Raw genomic sequence first — 18156 nt, 5'->3', positions numbered from 1 at the left:
TGACAAATTGCTGTGGACTTATGAACACTGTGTTATGACATGCTAATATTACAATTTTTTTTTTTTCATGAAACTACAATACATAAAATATAATTAAGATTGTTAGAAATAACTTAAATTTGTTTCAACATTCTTTTACAAAACTGTAGCAGCTACAGTGTCCACCTGAAATTGCTGTACTATATTCTGAGGGGAAAATGAAGCCCATCTAATTTTTCCAAGATAAATTATTTGATGACATCAGAATTATTATTTTTATTCTGCTTTCCTTTGTCAGAAAATGCTGAAAATATTTGTGAAGAAAGTTTTGTAGTTTTACAACAAAAAACCTGAAAGAATACCAGTACATATTCTTCCCCGACTTGTACTGATGTTTTTTATCCAGAAGGCTCTGGAAAGAGTCTAGTGAAGTTACTTTCCCCATTCCTATATATCAGTTTGATTTAGTACAGTCATTGTATTAAAAAAAAATCACATTAAAGAACTGAGGTTGTATGTAGAAAATAATTGTGGTTTAGCTAAAACATGGTATCGTTTGTTTGTTTTCTAGCATGCTTCCTACATGTAAACTTTACGTTTGTCATCATGCTTACAGAAACATTGATGACATTTTCAAAACATTATTTTGTGAGATCACTTTATTTCAGGATTAGAAGATTTTTCGACTTAAAATGCAAAGGAATTGTGATTATATTGGAGTAGTTTACCAAAATGACACATGTTCATAGTGCTGCAACTTGGGATTTTCACTGATTTAATGACATCAGTTTTTCTGCTGACTTAATCTTATTGGCAGAAAACAGTTCATATACACAAATCTGTCTTGTGAGAGAAGTTCTCTTTCCTTCCCTTAGGTATCTATAGATGTCTGCGTTATAAACATAAATACATAATCCTTCTTGCCTCCAGCCGAGCTCTTAAATCCGATGGCATTTTGAGTTTTAGAGGCTGCACTTTGGAAGCAAATATTCTGTTACTAATTTAAAATTTGCTTTTCATTAGTGATATAATCAGGCCTAAAGTGCATCTTCCTTTTGAAGATTCCCAGAGCTGTGGGCATCCTTTCCCCCTCCCATCCCGCTGTACCCACGGCACGATCCTAAGCGGTGTGTCAGTGTTACAGCCACCACTGAGTTTTATTGGAAGGAAGGAATGGTCCACCCCATCTTCAAGGAGAGTTGCTGTTTTTGTGTGCTCTCTAGAAACGATTAATTCAGCGCTGTGAAATCAGAATGTGTTGAGAGACTGTTCCCAGGCAAACAGCCGCTGCGTTAGATTTTCATTGTCGTGGGACTGATGAGATTTACTTTGGGCTGCTTTTTTTTTTTTCCATTGCACTGCGCCCTGGTGATAAGAATTCTTGTCTTTCTGCTAGTTATATTTTAACCTACCTGTTGGTTTTCTTAATCGAGAAGTTAAATGCAGCAGACTTCGGGGAAAGGCCTGAAGTAACTTTACAGTACTAATTCAAAGACACCTCTGCTGTTGAACACCCACTCCCTTTGATGGTTATAGCACTCCAATGTATGTCAGTGCCTTACATAATGTAGAGAAATTAATTCACAGTCATTCTGGGTATTTTACTGACTGAAAGTGGACTCTCTCTGCAGATTCATAAATGCATGGTGGAACTCAGCGCTTTCCTCGCAAGCCAGGGCCAGGATCCTGGCAGTGGATGTATTAGCTGGTGCTGGGGAACTATTTTTAGACCTTCAGCTCCTTAGGTAATTGAAGATTTTTCCACTTTCAGCTAATGCACTCTCTGTTGTGTAACTCAGCTGGTGACCAGCCTGGTGCAAGGGACAGAGCGGCGGGAGGCCCCGGGCGTGCGCTGGGAGAGATAAAGAGCCGCTCTCAGGTTTGGGGATTTAGCTGTCGTCAAAACAAAGTATTATAATAAGTGCATGTGTAGGTTGAGGATTCGTTAAGTGACTCTGAAAGAGCTGGAACACTGGATCATGTTTACTTACAAGGCTGAAAATGGATTAGCGTTATTAATTTTCTGTGTACGGCGTGTTACAAGCACAGTCAGCGCTGCTGACCCGGGAGCACGTGAGCATCTAGAGGGGACCGCTTCCGTCTCCAAGTGTGAACGGCATTATTTCGGCAAGCCACCACCCCTAAGAAAAGGCCAGGTCCAAAACGAGAGCTGGATTCTCACCACGTCCGACATTCCTCTATGGATTTAACCTTGCTGGCCTTCAAATTTCCAGCCTGAATGCTAGGCATCTGTAAGAGACATCGTGTAGGGCTCAACTAGAATTCAGTGTTCCCCTGAAAATCTGTCCTAAGGAACATGATCCAAAAAGCACCTAACAAGATAAAGCTAGAAAATACAAAATTTTTAAGGATTTTTACTAAGTGCATTAACTACCGTGGATGTGCTATGCACACATTCAGTTCTCTCATCAGCATAGCTTTTAACTCCCATAGCGTCCCTTTGCATATCTTAATTCCTAACCTAGCTAAACTCTGTTCTCTCTTTTCCACAAACATAAAATATGTGAGCAGAACAGAATATTGAGTCGTAAAGGTTTCTTCAGAAAGTTTAAATGGTTTAGTAATCTAAATGGCATAGTTAACTTTTCTCTTGAAAGCTTAAAAAATTCACTTGAAATAAAGGAAAGTACATTTGTTGATGTAATATTTCCTTCAGCAGTTTATGTCCAAATCAGTAATTTTTTTTAGTGTCGTATTCTGGGCTTTGTGGAATGTGTGGAAGACAAAGCTCACATTTCTTAGAATTTCTTTGGGGTTATTAATAAAGTGATAATTAAAATTCCATAGCATATTCAGCTACCCTCTCCCCCAAAATCAATTGGCCAGAATCGACTAAATACATATCCAAAGTGTTCCACAGAGACATGGGTAGCCATTTAATAATTCAAGATGAAATAATATTTTTTTTCAATACTTTGGAAGGCAGTTTTAATTAGATTTTTCTTAATAGAGTTTTCAGTATATTCCATGCAGAAGGATCCTTTTATAATATTCAGATTAGACCATATATGTCCCAAGCATTAAAATAAAAGCCAAAAATACAAACTAAAATATGTAACTTGTCCCTTGCAAAACAAAGTCAAGTCTGTCACAATACTGACCTGTACAAATCTGTCTTCACTTAAAAAGAGGAAAAATATGTTTTTCAAAAAAAACTTGCCCAAAGAATTAATCACTAATAGCATTCTTGATGTAAAAGGTAGAGGGTTTTCAAAGACTTTTAAGTCTCCAGAGCAGGAAACTAGATGCTTATCCTTCCTTTTGCTCTAAAGCAGACATTCACTCCCTCTGAAAACTTTAATTACAATATTGATGTGGTAAGTCAGGGAGTGCCAGTTCAGCTCTGCTGGACATAAATCCAGAAATGACAGTGTTATTAGTGGTAAGTTTAGCTAGTGCTGAGTTTTGGAATCCCTCCTATGCTCCCTAAGTGTGCAAGTATGACTCACAAATCAGTCCATATGTTAATAATAAGCATGAATTCAGGTGCATGAGATGCTAATCTTAGCAAGGAAACCATCCTTCTGAAGTATAAATTCACAGTTACTATAAGGCTTGTCTAGGAAATTTGTTTTTGGCAGAAGAGAGAAGTGCAAATGTAATGCTGCATGGAAAAGCTCATCAGTTTTAAAATGAGGATGCAGAAGGGAATATATGAATCTGAGTATAGTAAGATGTTTTTCCTGATCCCTATTGTTTCTTTCCCTTCAATAATATCCTTCCAAGAAGCATATCCTGCTATTTGGAAAAAAAAAAAAGTGCAGAATATCTGTCCAAATTATATGATTTTCAGAAGAGGAAACAGCCAGACCTGGCAAGCACAGCTTTGGATGGACAGAAATGTCATAGCAGAACGTGTGCTTTTAGATGTGGGATTTAGAGCATGGATTTTGTAATTCAGTGCTTTCCACTTCTATACATTTTGGGAAGGAAGTGGAAAGGAGCAGTACGGCATCATATAGAGAAAGATGTCTTGAAGAAATGTATGCCATGAGACAATCGTCTTGGAAGATCATTTGTTACACCAATAGTGCCAAAATGTTATTACTGTCTAAAGAACTTTTGAATAAAGAAGGTCTTGTGGAAGATTTCATTTTAAAAGTACAAATTAAATTGCAAATTATGTAGATTTGTGACACTTTGTAAACTGGTGTGTTTCTTAGCTGAAACAATGAAAATACAAAAATGCTCTGTAAAACTTGCGAGCTCTCAGTTTGCTATTTTAAGAGAAAGCATGTAGATCCTTAGATAAAATTATTTTAATTCAAAATTTGCTTTTATTGGGAAACAATAACAAAGGTCAAATTTTAACACAAAACGGGGTTTTGACTCAGTACTGAAATGCAAAAACTCTATCAGCACAGCTTGATTTTTTTTTTTTTTTTTTTAAATTTTCTTTTTTTCCCTTTTAGGGACTTCAGCACAGTTCACAGTAACGAGCATCCCTCTTCAGCAAAACCACCCCGGGTTTCACAGTGCCAACACTTGGAACTCGCCCCACAGGCAGCGAGTGGGGAAGGACTGTTAATTCTGCCACAGTTTTGGGGTGGGAAAATTCCTTTGTCCTGCAGCAGTTCCTGAGCAATTCTATCCTGGGCTTCATGATGGATGGGCTGGTGAGAGCTAACAGAGCTGTGACTGTACCCCTTCCTCTATCTCTTTTTCTTAGAGAAAAAGGTGGTTTTTTTCTACCACACAGGCTTGCCCCCAGCCCTCCCCACCCCGTGCCAATGCATCGCACGTGGGCTGTTGAAACCGTCCTGTAAGGAGGAGAGAGCAAGAGGGCAACTTCTTGTCGGAGTCCCCTGAGGCAACAGCAGGAGCCTTGTGCAACTGCTGCCTTGCTCGTACTTTTTCCATGAGTTACTAAGGCTTGTCTGTAGCTTTCTTGCTCTTTCTTTATTTATTTATTTTTATTTATTTTACTTTTATTTTTTTTCTCTATGTAACTATTTTACAATGAAGGTCATGTGAGCCCCCAAAAAAACAACAATAAAATATGTATTTTCCCAGTATGTAGTTTCCCAGTAGTGATGACTTCTGGCAATGAGCTTCATATGTCCTAATCTGAAACAAAGGCAGCACAGGAAGAGAGAGTGACTCAGCCTCTGAGTCCCAGAAAGTAAACACTGTCTAACCAGTCTTATCTGGTTTTCAGGAGCTTGAATGAGGCATTTTGCTGGGCCTGGATTTCTTTTTACTTGGGGGTATGTGTTAGGGATGGATGCAGTCTGTGAACTCAGAAAATGGGTTGCTAAATGCTCTTTAGCTGGAGGATTTGATAGGTATGTAAGTGCTTCCCCTGGAAAAAAACGCCCCATGTTAGAAAAATTCAGTGCTTTGTTTTCTCCTGAACAGGTTCACCGGCACTTTTTAGGCTCGTTTGGGGAATGGGATTTTTATCGGGAAGGAAATTTAAGGTGCTGCTCACTCACTGTCCAAGTCAGAGCAAGTCATCTGCTGGGGGGGAAGCCACCTTACCTCCCTAGCAGTCCTGTTTCTCCTGAAGCCTACAAACCCCCCAGATGTCCAACAGTTCTCCTGCCAGGTGGGGCAGAGACAGGTGCCACCACCTCCACGTCACGGACTCTTCCTCACTGAGGGTTCTCGCACCTCGGGCTCATCCCTGTAGCTGTTCCTCAGTGGTGGCCGGGGAGGAGGAGGGCTTCACACCTGCAATCTGTGGAGCACATCCCTCGTGCCTTGCCATGCAGGAGTGTTCTCCCTTCTCCTCCCTCCTGCAAACACACGACCCAGCGTTCGGAGATGTATCCCCAGCGGGTGAGCCTCCATCTGCACTTCATCCGCCTGGAGGTCTGTGAAGCCGAGAGAACTGAAGGTGTGTTCCAGCTTCTAACAGCTGCTGCATCTTGGACAAGAGGAAATGGCCTCAAATTTCACCAGGGGAGGTTTAGGTTGGTTACTAGGAAAAATTTCTTCACTGCAAGGGTTGTTAAGCACTGGGACAGGCTGCCCAGGGAAGTGGTGGAGTCACCATCCCTGGGGATATTTAAAAGACGTGCAGATGGGGCACTTAGGGACGTGGTTTGATGGTGGACTTGGCAGTGTTAGCAGTTGGACTTGAGGATCTCAGAGGTCTTTTCCAGCCAAAATGATTCTATGATTCTGTGATTTGCTACTGGTGGAGGGATGACTAGAAAAACCAGTGCTGGCTGTGGTCCTCTTTGAACGTCCTTTGAAGTTCTGGGAGAACTGGTGCACCCTTGCCTGCTCAACTACTCTGTCCCTTTCTCCTCCTTCACGGGTCCTTCAGATCATATGTCCTCCCAGCAAAGCAGGTGGAGCAAGAGCAAACAACTGCCCTTCCAGCAGTGAAACAATGACCCCAAAAGAATGTGGCTGCACATACACAAACCAGTGCTGTGATTATATTTTAATAATGCACTGACATGACCTTTGAATGAGTTGTCCTTCCAGTCATCCCAGGAAGATGTTGGCAGTCAGTGTTTTGCACAGCACTTCTCAGTGCATGTTGGAAACCACTGTGGTGTTGACTCCATTTCACAGATGGAAAAATCGCCAAACAAGAAATCAAGTAACTTTTAACACTGTTAAAGTGGAAGTGCAAAGCCAGGAACTGTGGGCAGCTTTATCTGTCCCAGAAATTCAGGCCAGCGTTCTACAGGCATCAACATTCCATAGCAGCTAAGCATTTAGCACCGACACTCATGGATTTTCAGCCATTCTCAAATCAGTACCTTCCCAGATTAAGAAACTGAGCTATTAACAAGCATCTTGTTAAATTCTGTGCAAGTTATTTAAAAATCTAAAAGTAACCTGCACGACCAGTGTTCCCTTACGATGTTCAGGGAAACACTAGAGCTATTTCAGAGGACAAGATTTTATGAGAACACCAGAAATATTATCTACTTAGATAGCAATCTGAAGTAAATAAATGCAGCTCAATTGTAAAGCTAAAATGTCCTTTGTTGTTCTGTTTTGCCACTTAGTGCTAGCAGCTGGTGCCAAGTGCCAACTTGCTTTGCGTCACCACTATGGTCATTTTGCTCCAACACTAATTTTGAGATGTATAACAATGATAACGTTATAACTCTGGGGCTTACAGGGAGGCAAGGATGAAGAGAAGAAGGCATGAGCAATGTATAAAAAATTTTATTTTTTGCTGCAGGATGGATTGATGGAGACACTAACTGGCATGGAGGGGCTGACTACCTGTTACCTTTTGGCAGGTGCAAATGTGTGGGCATTTCAGCTCTTTGTATAAATCTTCAAAAGGGATGATAATAGAATTACGGAATCAGACTGGTTTGGGTTGGCAGGGCCCTCAAAGCCCCCCCAGCGCCCCCCCTGCCCCGGGCAGGGCCCCCTTCCCCCAGCCCAGGGGGCTCCCAGCCCCGTCCAACCTGGCCTTGAACCCTTCCAGGGAGGGGGCACCCACAGCTGCTCTGGGCACCCTGGGCCAGCACCTCACCTCCCGCACAGGGAACAATTTCTGCCTTACAAAGAATAATAACAATAAAAATTAAAATATAATATAATAACAATAATAATAACAATAACAGTAATAATAATAATAATAATAATAATAATAATAATAACACTAAATAATAAACAACAATGTTAAACAATAACAGCAAAACAATGATAATAAAACTTTAAAATTAAAATAATTAGTGAAATAATGAACAACTTAATGGAATAATAAAATAATAAAATAATTAAAAATTGAATAATTAAATAATAAAATTATGAAATAACAAAAAAGTAATTATACAATTTAAAATTAAATTTAAAAAAAGTAAAATAATTAAATAATACAAATGAAATAATAAAATAGTAAGATAAAGAAATAATAAAAAATGAAATAACAAAATGGTAAAACAAGGGAATGATAAAATATGAAATAAATAACCAGCCCAGTGTGCTGCCCCTGTGCGAGCAGGTCTGGGGCTGCTGGGGGTCCCGGGGGTGCCGCAGGCAGGGAGACACCCCGAGTCAGCGTTGAGGCACTGTCGCCCCCGGGCATCCCCTTAGTACCCCCCAGTACCCCCCCGGGCATCGCCCCCGGTACCCCCCCCCCCCCCCCCGTCTCAGCCCCCCGTCCCCTGCCCAGCCTGCTCCGCGGGGCCACCCCGGGGCGCTCAGCCGTGGGAAGCCGCCCCCCCCCCCCGCGCTCCGCGGCCGATGCGCTGGTTTCCCGCACGCTGGAGGGGCGGAGGATGTTCGCAAGCAATGTGTTTCCTCTGCTCCCAGCGCTGCTGCGTCAAAAGCAAACAAACGAGGGGGAAAAAAAAAAAAAAAACACAAAAAAAACCCCACACAACAAAAAAACAAACAAACAAACAAACAAACAAACAAAAACAAAAAAAAAATCCCCCCCCAAAAACACAATAAAACACACAAAAAAAAAAAAAAAAAACAAAAACAAAACCCACACAGAACAAAACCAAACAAAAGCCAAACAAACCTCCTGACCACCACCCCACCCCTCAGAACTGGCGCTGCTCTGCTCGTTTCATCCGTTCTTGGGTTTAAAGGGATTTTCAGAAGAACTCCTTTCAAGCTAAAAGCAAGCACTTTAATGTGCAACGTTTTTACACTTTTCAACAAGATTTAAAGTTTAGCGTCGGCGGTGAAGCGTGTTGAACCACCAAACTGAACTCCTCTCTTTGCTCCCCCACCACCCCCAAGACTCAAAATTGTATGCAGGATTTCTGATTAGGGTCGAAGCGTACCCCGACAGTTAAAATATGCTCGATTGCAGTATTAGTGAAGTACTCAAAACCCTTTGGTTTAGTTTGGAGAAGTTCCGGGTTTTGCCATCAGTTTTGTGTATTTTCTCATCCCGCAATTCCCCTTCTTACCGTAAAACCAGCTGCAGCTGGTTATCGCTGACTAAACTGGCGCTATCAGAGATTGGGACCTGTCTGATATCGTGGCAGGGGAACTCACTCATGTGCCGGGAGGTGAAAATGTTGATGGAAACTCCCTCGGAGACGGAAACTCGACTGCTGAGTCACGCACAGCTTTGTGAACTTCAGCTCCACGTATTGCAGAAAATCTTGGGTAAAAGCTGCTTAACTGGTGTGCTTCCAGCCTTCCACGGGCAAGGCCAGATCTTGAGCTGAGCTTTTTAGCATATCTCTAATTCTCCCAAGAGCTTTCTACCAAGCTTTCTAACTATCTGACTGTCTTTTGCATGCAGAGTTTGGGACGTCAGATATGCCTGTTGTTAATCTATACTGCAACACATGAGAAAATACGCATGCAAAATGATGTCAGCACAGGCCTACATCATAATTTTTATCTAAACAGTCTGAGGTGGGTTTCTTTTGTTAGGGAAAAGAGTTTCTGAAAATAACAGGTTGTTTTAAACTCTTTGATTTTTGGGTGCCCTGACTGAAACAACTGATTTCCGGAAAGCAGATATCAATACCTGAAGTGAGGTTCCTTTGGAGTAAGTAAATACAAACTAGACTTTTTTTTTTGGACAGGGGGTGCTAAGGCAATGACAAGGAATGTTTCACTTCGAATTTATATTGTACAACTTTTTTGAGGCGAAAAAATGATCCTTCTTTCAGGCTAACGGTAAAAAGAAAAAAAAGAAGAAATGTAACTTCAAGGTATTAAATTTCTCTCAAACTTTTTAAAAATTAGGCCAGTTTTAATATTTTAAAAAGTGCATTGGAAATGATCATTCGACCATTTTATTTTTTTACCTTAAAAACTCTCTGTGTTTTCAAAAAAATGTTGCAGATGCATTTCATTAAAACCACATTTTTTCAGCGAGTTTTCTCTGTAGATGAGTGTTAATCTGTCACTGCAATAAATCAAACATTCTTTGATGTTCAAAGTCAATGACTCCTAGATCCTTCTCCTCAATTGTTGGGCTTTTTTATCCGCCCAGCTTTTCTCTTATCTCCAACCAGGACTCTAATCTCCCTTCAAGGTCTGATTGTCCTCTTACATCTAGATGGCCTCACTCATCTGTCCTTGCCTTAGTCCTTCCAGCTGTAGTCATTCCTCTTGGACTTCACTGTCCATCTGCACCCGTTGAGATCACAAATACGGTGGCTACCACTTCAGATCTGAGGCTGTGAGAGGTGAGGCAAGAGTTTCTCAGCAGAAATGCTGATGAACTTGCCATGTAGGCTTGAGGCAAGATTGGTTTCAAGGGGAGGGGAAGGATGGAAACAAAGACTATTTGAAAGGCCAGCAAAGAGACTGATGAAAACATCTTGCTCATCTGATGAAGAAGACTGCAGACAGTAGTTAGAGGTAGAGTGATAGTAGAGAGCTATGCAGGCTTAAAGGAGAAAAAAAAAAAAAAAGTTTTTATGACTTGAATGACATGAAGTTCCCATAAACTCTGGTAGGAATGAGAAAACAAGCAGTGTGAGGGAGCTGTTGGGTTGGGATTCGTATGACATTAAAGGCCCATCCAAGCTCAGAATAGGGGACGTAGTGGGAAAAAGTCATCTCAAGGAACCACACAGACCTCCTGCCCTCTTTTTTGCAGCTGCAGAATACCCGTGCAGCACTAATGCCAGTGGGTGCAGTCAGTTCGGAGGCGCAGATAGACCGAATTCCTGCTCTCTTTCTTCCCCTTTGATTCAGCAGCTGGAAACAGGAGAGCCCGGCACACTGTGACCTCGTTTTTGCACTGTCCTTCAGGAACTTGACAGTGGTCCAAAAAGCATTCCTCAGATCACAGGCTGTTGACACAGTACCTCAATATGAACCGTGAGCAGGCTGGATTTGTTCTATATTTACTGCCTCTGGCAGCCACCAGGAACGGGGCTGTGCTTAAGGCAATTCTAGCATGCTCAGAGCTTGTAAGCCCCAGAAAATGAACGTTACACAACAAATTGGGTCCGACGTAACTGGGCTTAGGGTATCGTCAGGTGATGCCCCTTGAGCTGACCTGCTGAATATTAGCCATAGCACTGTGGTTCTCACCTCTCATGCTAACGGGTGAGCTATGCTGGCAGAAAACTGATTTTTTGTGCTTTTTTTTTTTTTTTTCGCCTGCCAGTTTAACTCCCTGAGCTGCCCTACTGTAAGGCCAGCTGAGCACCAGTGCCAGCACGAGGGAAAACAGCGAGTCAGATGCTTTAGTGCAAAAGAGTACAAGACTCATCACTGCCTTACTATCCCAAATAGAAATAACAAAGATTGGGAAAAGTACAAATGAGAGAAACCTGCTAAATGCGGGGTGAAAGGAAAATTTATTTAAATGTCTTTAACAGGACACCCCTTTTATGAAGAAGTAAAGGATATAATTAGTATGAATGTTTTTATTCTTTTAAAAGGAAAGTAATATTTCAGTTCTCTGAAAAGCAAATAAAAAGCTGACGATTGCTGATTTTTTCCCCCCCTTCTTTTTATACTATCTAATAGTCTGTGGTAACACTGTGCTTACCTAAGAAGCTAAAATCCTCAGAAGTAAGCATTTGAAAATGGGCTCAAATTCAAACAGTGTGTAAGCTTGCATGTGCACACAAGCTATATAGCTGTACAATCATGTGTGCAATTTTCTTATCATATCTTCATCAGTGAACTCTATGTACAGAAGATAGAGGGTGGTTTCTCTTCTCTGACTTCCCTTCAGTTAGCTGAAAAAAAAAATCTCTGACTCATGCTGAAATGTATTTTGTATGGGTTTACGATGGTTTTCACTTCCAGCCTCAGTTTCCACCTAATCCGGGCTAAAACAAAAGGAGACAGAACAGTAGCCTGAATGTGAACAGACCCTTCAGTCATGTGTTACGTACCCCTGGAAAGGAGAGGGGGGATAAGTCTTCTTAAAGTTTTTCAGTGCATACCAAGTAGAAAGTACAGCCTAGAAAAGAAGTATTCAAACCAAGATTTCTGCAAGTGATTCAGCTATTTCTTTTATCTTTTCTCCAGTAAGATAAATTTGCTATTGTTCCAATGCTGAGACTTCAGACTCTTTCAAACCAATAATCGTAACTGATGCAGAATCCTTGAGGGTTCATTTTCTAGCTTTTCAGATCTGGATAGGAAAGGATAGTTTTTAATTAATTTTCTTTTCCTTTTTTTTTTTTTTTTTTTTTTTTTTTTTTAAGTCATTGATTAAATTTGAAGCCGCTTGAGTCACTCTTGAATTTAAAGGCAGCAATTGTGCTGTTGCATATTTGCTGGCAAGGACTGGCATGGGAAGGGGGTGCTCAGAGAGAGAGTAAATTACCCTTTCCCAGGGTAAATGAACTAAGAATATTACAGAGGTGCTGCACTGCATTGCTGTGGTTACATGTCTATACCATATGGGGCCCATCACCCACTTTCACTATAATACTTTAAGAATACTGTAAAAAAACCCACTACCTCTGAAGAAACAGGAACACTTTGCAGAAATAGAAACTTATCTTGTGCAAAGCTCCTCTGAGCAGAAGTTTTGGGCAGTGTTGGTGGGTCAGCAGTTTGGGGTCAGCAGTAGCTTGCGTAAAGCAAAACTCATAAACAAGGCAGTGAGTCAAACTCATTTCCTTGACTAACAGGAATAAGATTTCATAAACATAGCAATCACTTTGTGCTCTCCAAACCGACTGTGAACTGTGTTAGCCGGTTTATGGAGCAAAGAAACGGGGGGCGGGCAGCTGTTTCCAGCAGCTCTTTTGGAAAGATTGTTAGAAAAGAGGCTCTTTTAGAAAACGTGCTATAGTTTAGACTTCGGGTAACAGGGGAGTAATTTTAGTAGGATTTGTGTAACTTGATAATACTGCCTTATTTCTGACCTGATCTGTGTTGAGCTAGTGCATTTTCTTTCATGTTTACTCTCTGTTATGTAGTGGTGGCTTTATGTTCCTACTTAATGTATTTGTGTAATTAGCTTGTGTTTAAAGAAAGACTCAGTGGGCAAGACCAATATAGTGAAGACCCCAGACTCATAAAATTCTCTGTATTTCTAGTCAGGCAGCAAGGACTTTCAACTCCTCTACTTCAGTGGAGATTCATATAGATCAGGCTTGTAAAGGAGTCAAGACCTCACTCATGCAAATACTTTACATTTTAAATTCAGAACACTGTTTTGCTCTCTCTTTTTTTTATTTTTTTTTTCATTATTTTCTACCAGCTTTTTAGAAATGTCGTGTTTCAGCTGATCAAGTAGAAAAACAAATTTTGTGTTCAGTTACAACTTTACTCCGAAGGATATATTTTAAAATATTTTAGTACACAAAAAGCTGACAATCTCTTCAGTCCCACTCATAAATATTCTGCCCTTGGTCCTCAGTGCAGCTGCAGACCAACTGCACACCATGAATACACTTCCATGGATGCTTCATGCCTGCAGTCATGCAAGAGGCTTGGGTGTGGGTCAGGGAATGCAAATAACATGCTGAGGCCCAAAGTCTGGTCCCAGTTGCCTATTGTGGACATCAATGTATCTTACACACACCCTCCTTCAGATTTCAGGCTCCGACAGGGTCTGCAAAAAAGTTTCTCCATTGTTCTGTGGGTGTAAAGAGCATCCCTGTTCTTTGTCATCAGTGATCCCATCTTAAATCTTTCATGGTGTTGACACTGACAAGGTATTGAAACATCACAATGTACTGCTAATCCTAAGGGTTTGGTAAATAAACCATAAACCCTGAAGGAGGGAGATGTGTTTGTCTCCTTATCTCCCTAACCTTTTCACCTTCTTCTTGTTTCTCAAAGAGATTTAGTCTTGCTGGAAGACCAGGATGCCATGCAGGTGCTTTGCTTTTTTTTTTTTTTTTTTTTTTTCCTGTGGAGGCTTTATCCTGGCATTCCCCCTTTCTCTGCATTGTGCTGTCACCCTGGTTCCCACCCTTGCCACCACTCTGCTTTCCACAGTCAAGGGGAGGAGCTGGGGACATGCCTTGATGTTGGTTCCTCCCAACCTCCAGAGCTGGAGCAGAGCAGTGGTGGGCTTCCTCCTCCTCTGTGTCAGCGAGCTGCTGGCAGACCCTGACGGAGAGGGTCTGGAATCATAGCAGGACACTCAAATCTGTCCGTCACCCATAATAAATGCCTCTCACACCACTCTGCTGTCCCGCCACCCAGGCAGTGTTCATACTGTCAAAATTTTGAAGCATGCTCTAGCCTTTAGAAATTAAGAGTGGTTGGTTGACACTAATTACGTTCAGTGTAATTAGACACTGGCAGTCTCCACCATTGCCAGTGGGGAGGAGAAGTATTTCTTCTGCTGGATTTGTATCATCATTTACCAAAATGTATGCCAAATTAAAACTAGCCATTTTTTTTTTCCAAAAGTAAGCTGTATCATGTTGCCAGAATCCTGTGTGATAAAGCCTAATTTACATGAACTGGAGAGCTGCATGTTATTATTTCTATGGGATCATCATGCATAGCAAGGGCTTCTTGTCTTCCTCTTTTTTTCCCCGCCCAGCCTCCCTGTGTGCCACTTGCTACTTGACCTGAATTCCAGGGACAAATCTCACATTTCTTGCCAAAAGTTTAATCCATATTTTTTACTTGCTTGGTGGCAAGGGTCTCTCTGTGTACTTCCTCTCCACCTCTCTGGGCTTTTATATATTTCTCCACTCATTTGTGCCTTTTTCCCAGTTCCCTTTTCCTCTTATGCCTCTGCCCTTTACTGTTCTCACTCCTTTCTTTCTCTTTCTCCTCCCCTTCTTTCAGGATGTGAGTGCTTTCAGAAGTATTAGAAAGTCAACAGAGCTGAAATAGAACAACTTCTTTGGAAAAAAGTCAAAGATTGCTAGAGTTTGAAGTTCTGATGATCACATTCCAGTATATTCATGTCTCCACCCTGCCGTGTTTCTGTTTTTCCCAATGACAGCAGTAGAGTTTTGCCCTTTTATTTTCCCTGAAACTTAAGAACTGATTGAGCACATGTGATGTTCGTAAGCTGTTGTGTAACTTCCAAATGGAGCAATATCTTCAAGTTGAGTACAAGACCCTGCAAGCTCAGTCAACAATAACAAGAAGTTGAACTGGATAAAATAATTTTGTCAGTTGGTGGTAGATTCTGAAGACCTGGCAGCATCTTCAGCCCTGGTGTTCAGGGGTCTAAGTGGGACAGGACAGAGTCCCTGGAGAGCACAGGCTATCTATAGACACAGAGCTTTGACAAACAAAACCCCACAAAACAGAAAACCCCGGAACTCTGAAATTTTGGAAATCAGATTACTTCTGACCAGTTGTTTGCCTTTTAGTTATGACTGTGTCTAAGTGAATGCAAACTGTGGAAGTGAAAGTTAACAAAAAACCCGGTTGGCTGGGAAACTGCTATGAATATTCATACAGTACTTTGCTATATTGTAATTATTTCAGCTGGAAAATAGAATGGCTGCAATGATTTTGGAAATATGTTTGGCAGAGAAACTTGGAATAGAAACACAATAAAGTTAATATTCCTTTTGACATATAATTATGCTGAAGTTGTAGATAAAGCCTTATTGTACATGGTATGTGTAACCCCATGTTATCATCTAGGATAAATCTGAGAAACGTTTAGGCTCCTCTGTGGAAGCAGAGAGATAAACCAATGTGCACCACTGCTGAAAGCAGACACACAGTGAGATAAAAGTTTAACCTTACAGACCAAGAGATTTCCTTGGCATGAGGCAGTAAATACAGGGACAGGAGCAATAACTGGCGGGGCTAAGGAGGGAGAAACTTTAGAAGCTGTTGCTGACAAGCAAGTGGCAAATAAATCTCAGAAACAACACAAGAAATCCTGATTAGACCTGAAGGAAAAATTTTATAATCATTGTAAGTTAGGCGCTGCTTTAGCTTAACAAGATCAGGTAGGAATGAGTGACATATACTAGTTTATATTAAGGTCAATTTATAGATGATTCCTATATATTCCTTGAGCAGGAATTTGTAATAGTGTTGGGAGTGTAATAAGAAACTTCCCTGCTAAAGAATACCTCCTACAGTAAATACTGAACTCTATTTCAGGCAACCCAGTATTCATATTTACATCAGGCTTTCCACATCTGTTTCATATCCAATTTATGTCAACAGTAATTGAAAGCTGTTACCATCTGGGTTTTGGGTGGGCTATATGGAATGAGTTATCATGAATTAAGTAAATTCTAGTATGGATTAAATATCATTTGAAGTCCTCTGGTGGGAGATGAACCCTGAATTGTACAGTCTTTGAAATTAAGGAACCAAATTTTACTGGAAGTAAGCAATAATGTCACCTTCGGTCTGGAGAATGATGGGTTTAAGGTATAGGACCTTCTATATGGTGATATTTGGTTATTTCACAGAAACTTTGAATAAGCACCACATGTCCACAAGCCTTTTACTTTGCAAAATCTATAAACTACTATTTTTGTTCTGTATCTGGTGCAAAATCTATTTCAACCTAACAACTCTACATTTATAAGCAAGAAATTGCTAAGCAAATAAAAGAGCTGGAACAGATGTTAACCTCTTCACTCTGGGGAAGCCAGATGTAAATTCACTGAAGGAGGCCAAATTCAGTAACTGGACTGCCTAACAAATTAGATACGTAGTGTGTGCTGTGATATGTGGAAGTTCTTTCTTTTTACACTATTACTCGTTTATCACTGAAATCTCCGTATTGCAAAACAAAGGTATTTCTTGTGATATTCATGGCTTCTATTCAGAAAAAAAAGAAAACCATAATGTGAGTCTTCGAGTAAAAAGTTAGTGTTACAGCCTTTGGCTTGGGTGCTACATTGATAGGTACATCAGATACAGACAGGTCAAGGGTTTGTTTTCTTAACCCCATCCTGCTTTTGGAGAAGTTAATGGGACTTTTACTACCAGCAATACTAAGGATTGGTTATAGACTACAAGAGAAGTTGTCAAAGGCAAGAGCTTCAGAATAGATGGGGAAAAGTAATCACGTAACTCTATGATAATGATTAAGAGAGAATGGGGTATGACTTTGGACCTCCAGAGGTCCCTTCCAATCTATATTCTTCAGTGTTTCAATGACTGTTTACAGTTCATTATTGGAGAGCTTCTGCTCTGAAGTACCTATTGTGTTGGTGATCCCCTCTGACCTGAGTAAATCCCATTTAAGTTTTAGCCTTGCTGTCTTTTTAATTTTCTGAAAATATCATAGTTTTAGGTCTGGGGAATAATGAATGACATGAGCAGTGGGAAAAATATCTGCCCAACATATTTCTCTTTGATTCCTCGGTTGAAGTGCTAGTTACATAGATGCTTCAGTTATCTCAGGCTCAAAAATTGCCTATTATCCTCATAGCACTCATGTTTTTGAGAGTCTAACCCTTCTATAGAGACCAATAAAGACAGCAGGACTTTTGATGAAATAACTGGCAAAAATACCAAACTTTCAGGAAGGACATCTGTAAAACAGAACATTAAATGACCATGCAAGTGTTAATTAATCACCAGAAATATCCATACAGGTTTCATCTTTGAAGAACCACCTTCTTCTGGAAGGCAGAGCTGTAGTGATGTTTCATGTCACAATTTCACGATGCCATTAGACAATTTTGGCCTAGGAAGCAGCATCTGTGCCTGTAGCTCATTTTTATTGTGTGGGAGCTCGGAGTTTCTTGTTTCAGTGCTCATAACTGTGGTTGTCCACCCCTTAGCGGCCACCGATGGAGCTGTGAGTATTCGTCTGCATGGAATAGGGGTAGGTAATTGTAACCATGATGTATGTTACGTCCTTCAAACATAGCCATCCTCTCTCCAGTCTCAGGGCCAAGCAGGGAATTTTCCTTCACCTGTGAGTCCTGGGCAATCATTCACTACTTGTTCATAACGCAATGTGCTCTCCAGCTATTTTGGCTTCCAAATGAATTACAGAAGAATGTAATTTCCCAGTAGGAGAAACCTACTGAGAAAACAGGATGAAAGTATGATTAACGCATTATTACATGGTGTTTAATGCCACGCTGTTAGATGGCTAACATCCCACCTTTCTTTGTTTTCATATGTGCACATATTGAGAGCTGGAGAAAGACGATAGCTGCTTCGTTGGCTGTAAGTGCCCTGTTCTTCAGTCTTGCCCCAGGGCACGTTGGGTTTATCGTCGTCAGTAAGACAGGACAGGAGTGAGTTTAGATTCAGTGGACTTCTACTCTTCTGTTGGTTAGAAATTATGGTACTGGTTGTTTGGTTGTTGGAGTTAATATCTCTAGCAAGGATAAACACAGGATGAAAGAAAATGGAGAGCAGCTGGCATAG

This window comes from Tyto alba, unplaced genomic scaffold (genome assembly GCF_018691265.1).
Source record: "Tyto alba isolate M040663 unplaced genomic scaffold, T.alba_DEE_v4.0 Super-Scaffold_13, whole genome shotgun sequence".
NCBI lineage: Eukaryota > Metazoa > Chordata > Aves > Strigiformes > Tytonidae > Tyto > Tyto alba.
The sequence above is the reverse complement of the archived record's forward strand: the minus strand, read 5'-3'. Positions refer to the sequence as shown.